Source organism: Ammospiza nelsoni, chromosome 2 (genome assembly GCF_027579445.1).
Source record: "Ammospiza nelsoni isolate bAmmNel1 chromosome 2, bAmmNel1.pri, whole genome shotgun sequence".
In the NCBI taxonomy this organism is placed as follows: Eukaryota; Metazoa; Chordata; class Aves; order Passeriformes; family Passerellidae; genus Ammospiza; species Ammospiza nelsoni.
In genome coordinates this window covers 61320726-61327301 of record NC_080634.1, presented here as the reverse complement: position 1 = coordinate 61327301, position 6576 = coordinate 61320726, and the positions used below count along the sequence as shown (strand labels likewise).

The 6576-nt window shown below is 36.5% G+C and overlaps 1 long non-coding RNA gene across 1 annotated transcript; it reads right to left on the bottom strand.

Moving 5' to 3' along the window:
- Positions 1-3081: 3081 nt before the first annotated feature.
- On the bottom strand, positions 3082-4559 carry LOC132070383 (uncharacterized). The gene is made up of 3 exons (XR_009417970.1): positions 4478-4559; positions 3551-3656; positions 3082-3412 (listed from the first exon to the last, which is right to left on the bottom strand). It is a non-coding gene; the product is annotated as an uncharacterized LOC132070383 (long non-coding RNA).
- Positions 4560-6576: the final 2017 nt, after the last annotated feature.

Here is a 6576-nt window from a genome sequence, read left to right as displayed (position 1 = left end):
CAAACATCTCTAGGAAGCAAGTTAAAAAGAGTAAACTTTCTGTAGTAAAAAAGAAACAGGTTTTTAAAGCCATACTCAGACTAGGCAATAACCAAGGATAAAAAATGAGGAAAACCAGTACGTGAATATACACATAACCCACAAATTAGTGTGGTTTTCTTGCCCTCCATAGTGACTGGACTACAAATCATTTTTTAATCTAATCTAGCCTTTGAGCATAGGAAAGCTAGGTCAATTAGTTCAGGCAGTAAATTCTAACAGCAGTTACATCCAGAGGTCCAGCTGCTCCTCCCCAAGAGACATCTATCGCATTTGTTGAGTTTTAAATATTTTATTTCAGTAATATTCAGATATATCCTCTGTTCAAAGACCAATGGGATTTGTGCAAACAGGTTTTATATAAGAGACATTGTTTTGAAGGATTATTAAACAACTGATTAACATTAATGTTATGAGCTCCTCCTGTTGACTTTTTAACATCAGCCAATTAACATTTGAATGATTAAGTAATTCTTTATTTCTGCAGAATTCTCATTGATTTAAGAGTTTCTTGCATAGTGACTTTGCAAGGTCATTTTCATTCACCCTAATTCAAAGCAAAAGTTGAGGAAGATGAAAAAGGTGATGGGAGATTATTCATAAGAATAGAGCAGCCAGCTCCTGAGATAACAGAAAGATGGAAGCAAGATATTCAGATACTGGAGTCTGAGAAGCAAGAGCGATAACAGTTAACAGGCCAATTCCATTAATGGGCCACACAAAAGCGCTTGACCCAGTTTCTTGGATGATGGAACCAGAAGTACAAGCCTGGAATCAATCAAATGTCTTTGTCCTGAGAAGCAAATGGACTCCTATACAACTGTGGTGGGTTGACCTTGATGCCAAGTGGCAACCAAGATACTAGATAGTTTCCCTCTTCAGTAATATGGTGGGGAGAGAAAATAAGATGGGAAAAAAAGCCTTATGAGTCCAGATACGGGCAGCTCAATGAAGCAAAACCAAAGTACGTGCAAATAATACAAAGGAAACAGAAGTTTCATTCTCTATTTCCCAGAACATTAGTATATACAGTGGCTGCTCTGGAAGACAGAATAGTAGTTAATTTCCTTCCTTCTCCTTTCTCTGAGATTTTTTTTTTTTTTCCTGAGCAGACATCATAGAGTGGGGAATATTCCTTTGGTCACTTTGGGTCAGCTGTCCTGATCATGTTCCCTCCTAAGATATTGCCCACCCTCAGCCTGTTGGTGAGGTTGGCATGTTGGACAGATGGTGCTGATGCTCTGCCAGCCCTGCTCAGCAACAGCCAAACACCAGTGTATTGCCAACACCTTTCCACCTACCAGAAAAAAGCACAACACTCTGAGGGCTGCTCTGGGGAAAGCAAACTCCATCTCAGACACACCCAATAGAGCAACATTTCAAGTCTGGATATAGAAGGAATAGGATTTTGCCAAGTGAAGAGGTGCTTGTGTTTTACATTTCAAGTACCTGAAATGTTCATTTATACTGGTCTAAGGGTGCAAGTTTAAGGGTTTTTGTTTTTTTTTTTTTTAATTTTAGTAACATACAAAGATTTATAGATCTTTAATCAGTATGATTGGCAATTGTTTGTGTAATCTCATGACTTAGAAATACCCAAAGACTGTTTCAGACAAGGTGGTCTGGACGTAAATGGAGCATAGAAGGCTGGAATTGGTAGGCACCACTAAGGACTTTGTAACTGTTCATCAGTCATAGATATGAATATGATATATTCATAGATTTTATGAAATGGTCAGTGGAAAGAAAGGCAATATCACCATTGCTAAGATCCTCATGTGTGATAATAAGACAGAGAAGGTGGTCGACAAGAAAGCTTCAGTTTTTGTTAATGTAAGAAGTTCAGAAAAATGAAAGGAAGAACTCTATGCTTTATATAATCTATAAAGGGATAGTGGAATGCCAACAGAAGCCTATAACAGTCAGGACAGCAAGTATGAAATGCATTATGTTATCAGACAGACAAACAAAAGAAAACTAGCGAGAAATACCACCCTATAAATGACATCATCAAATAATTATACAAAGACAGCAAAGGGTTCACTAAAACTTAAGGAGTCAAAGATAATGTTGGAGAAATACCATAAAAACTGTTCTGCTGGAGGGAGGAAAGTTAGTTGTCTGTAAATGTTTTCTGTAATGTTCTTGTGAATATATTAAAAAAAAAGAAAATCCATTAAAATCAATGATAAGACCCAAACCACAAAACTGTGCAAGCTCCAGAAAAATGCCATTCAAAACATATATATATATTATCTATAAAGTAGACTTATTAAAGTGCTGAAGGAATTAATAATATATCATATGTCGAAAAGGTAGAAAACTGGAGTTTTAGTTCACCAATATTTGATGGAGAAACAGGGCAGTTGTCAATAAGTATATGGAGATAAAATGAGGGAAATACCAATTAGTCTACCAGACAATTCTAGAATAAGAATTAAATGGGATAAAATGTCAATTGATATAATTAATATAAAAATAATGTCATAAAGACATCTCACCAGCAACATCGCAGAGTAAGCAATGATTGTTATTGTTATAATGCAAAAGAAACCACTCAACTTGGCTTAAATATTTTGGAGTTTTATTATGCTAGGTGATTTCTCCTTAAGAATGTGGAGGTTTAATGAGGTGGGAGGCGTAAAAAATATTGTTTGTTCAGAGTCCAAGTTGGTGAGAAAATAAAAGCACAAAAATGGCCAACCTGACAACGAACAAAATCAGTAGCTTAAAAACCTGTTGTCAGTCATCAGAATTATATTCAAAGTAATAGAAGAAAGGTTAAGAATGCAAAAATAAATGTAGTTTTAAGCAGGAAACATGTAAAATAGTTTTAGTAAGTAATTTACATGATAATTGTGTGCAGGCAATTGACTCCAGTTAATGACTCCATTCCAATTCACCAACTGCACTTGGCTTACTTTAATGCCTAGAGGTACTTCAGAGAAGACTCAATCACAACCAAGAAGCGAAATTATATGAGTAAGGGAAAAACCAGAAAATTTTTTAAAATCATTAATCCAAATATTGCAAGACTCTTCAAAATGTATGTGTTGGACATGCAATTTAATCTGAAAATCTCCAGGTATCTGAAGAAAAAGCATCCAAGACTTATTTGTATGGACTTTAGTTCTTCTTACTTGAGCTAATGTTTTGCTATTTTTAACTCATAGTGCACAGCATAACTTGAAAAATAACAAGTTTAAGGACACATGTTGCAGTTAGAGACAAAAAAGGCAAGGGAAAAAACAAACAGCATTGTCCTTGCCCTTGAGGTTAGCTGGACAAGGACTTTGTATGGGGTGACCCATACATACGGGTTTTGTTGAATGGATGTTGCCTGGTATTCCAAAATAATGGTGGTGCTTTTATTCTGCCAAAAGATGAAAGCACAAGTAAAGAGGGAGTATATTTCTGACAGGAAGCTAGTCAGTTGTCTCAGAGCCACAGCTCCGGGTTCCAGGGACACATGAGCCATTTCAGGACAGATCATGGTGCAACAGCTACCTACCTTCCCTTATCCAGGTGCATACAGTAGGTGAGGTTACACGGGCAGCAAGATGACTGTCCACCTTTGAAGTGGGGAGATGCCAGACAATGGCCAGGCTGCAGAACATCTGTGAAACAGAAGACAGGTAGATAAATATCTTATTTTCCAGTTTTGCTGAGGGAAGAGAAGGTAAGAACATGGAGCAAGAGGGGGCTGAGGAGCTAAACATCAGCATGATGAACTGCCACTATCTTTCCACCACTATCAAGAGCTCACTACATCTCATTAGTTTATCATTAATTTTTAAGTTTCAGTTTATTTTAGGTTGCATTACCCAAATTTTTTACCTATCTTCAAATACTGAATTATTATACCTCAGATTTAACAAGATCATCAAAAGTGATCCAGGCATAGCATAAACTATTTATTGAATGCTTTCAAATCAAAATCCATTAATTGCAACCACTGCCCTTAAATTTATAGTATTTTTGACTTTACCAAGAAAGGGCTGAAGAGTCAGTCAAATAACTGAGGTGCATTTTTTTTTCTTTTTTTTGCTTGAAAACTGAATAATAGATGCTCTTCTGGGTACCATTTTTCATAACTAGCAGTTTATAAGAAAAAAACAGCTTTTTCAAGCAATCCTCAAGGGAAAATTGAGTTCTGTGGACAGACTTGCATATTTTGTGAAAGTTGCAGTCCATCCAGTGGTTTTAGAAACTTCCTTAATATTTGTGAACTCCTGTAACCACTAAATAGCATTAGTGTCCAACAATCAAAGAATAGTGTTTAACTGTCAGAGTAACATGGAAAGAGTAAATTTAAAGTAAAAGGCTCAGGACAGAAGATTGTGAAATATTCTCAATAAGATTTTGCTGTTCTTTCAAAAACGTGTGATTGATTCTTAGGCTAGGGTTTTGCTGTCATCTTATTGCAAATGTTCCACACCTTCTCAGCAATTTCTCATGGTCACCTCCTCACAGCACAGACTTCAACTTCTTCTTTTCTTTCTTCTTCCTCACAACATAACCAACAGACTGCATCTATCTTCTCAGCTGTCTAACCCATTCTTTTGTAGCACTCATCCTTATTGGACACAGCTGTGGCCTGTTAAGGGCAGGTCTGTTCCTAATCTTTGGGGATTAGTACAGTTGCAACTCCTCAGGTGTGCGATTACCTTCTGCACTATCTTTATTTTCTTACATTCTATCCCCGCACAGGGTTTGATACTGCTTTTTGGAATTCCTCTTCTGACACAATCAGAGATGTCTCCAACAATGTGACAGGACTTAGACATTAAATGTATAAAGATGTTTGTGTAAATGTGAATCAGCTGAAAGGAGGACATAATACTTCACCTCAATCCCCTAACACATTGAACCTATTTAAAAATGTATAAACTAAGGAAACTGGTCACGTCATTTAAATGTTTACTCTTTTTTTTTTTTTCTTATCTCATAGATGTTTTCCCTAAAAAGACTTACTATAAACTTGAAATGTCAGTACCTATTATTATGTTAATTCTCTGGGAACACAGCATCATAGTTTCAGCTGGTGTGAATCTGCTGAAGCCAGTAGAGCTTTTATTATTGTTTATCACTGTCAGTGCAGAACAGCTGAAGCTACATAAGAGGTGGACTAATTGCCACTTAGGGGTATGTCAGGAGAGAACTGGGACCAGACAGCCAATCCATCTGTCACAGAGCACTTGAGTAAAGGTTAAACTTCATGGTTCAACAGCCTCTAGTTTTTACTAGCAGAAACCTGTACTGGCATAGATGCTGAATTATATTTTTATGTGTGTGTAAGTTAATAATACAGAATCAAAGTACGCCTCAGATTGGTCTCACAGTTTATTTAGGGTCTCGAAAAAGAAGCACACATCTTCATATGAACAATGAAATTATTTAAATCAGCAAACAAAAGCAAAGACTGAGCTCTTGAAAATAAGCTATACACCAAATAGCACTTTGGGGTGATTTGCCACATCATAGTTCAAAGGATATAAAGAAATATGCATGTTGTAACATCTAGACTATTAATAAAAACAGCAACCGATTATCTTGATGACATTGGTTTTCCTTTTTGTTAATTTTCCATGATTGTATGCTATTTTAACTTACTTTCTCCCAGTTGTTAACCCAATTAGATTAAGTTTTTTGATAAAATATGCTATCCATTACAGAAAATACAAATACTTGACAATATTTGTCTTTGTGTATATTGCATTTTCCATATGTTCTGTATGTATAATTAGAGTTTTGAAAAGCTAACCTTTTCAATAACAAATACAGTATGCCAAGGAATTGATGTATGATTCAACTTAAAGATAATGAATCTAAGGTTAGGCGAAACCCTGATCTGAGGCATAACCTTAACCCTAGGCAGAGCAGTACAAGCAGCTTTGGGCTAAGGCTGGTACAAAGGGGAAAGCTGTGGAGGAAGCCATGTTTTGGTTTTTCTGTGTTTCTCTTGGCACGCCTTTTGTAGCTGCAGTGTGTCTGGAGCTCTGGGCTTTCTGGTTTTTGAACCCTAACCCTAGGCATAAGGTTTTTGAACCCTAACCCTAGGTGAGTGACTAAAAGGTGCATGGGGGTGAGGCTGGTGCCAGGAAGAAAGATGTGGAGGGAGCCGTGTTGTGGCAGTTCTGTGTTCCCCTTGGCATGCCTTGAATCAGTTTGATAATTCAGGAAAACTGGTTTTGAATTGATGGGTGAAGGTATAAAGCATTTGTACCTCTTAATTGGAAATCATGAAATTGTAACCATGCAAAGTTGGGCATTGTGTGCACCATAGATGTCTTTAACTGTAATTTAAACAACTAGGTTCAAATAAACTTACCTTTTTTTCAGTTCAAGCAGGTATCTTTTTCACTTCAAACAAATATCTCTACTATGGTTGATGCTTATGGCTTTAAGATTTATTTAGATAAGGTAGATAAATCATTCTCCAGATGTGTGAACTTCTCATTATTGGTTACAAAGAGAAGTGATTGCATCATACTTACTTAGGTTTTTGATTGCCAGATACAAATCATTTCAAATGAA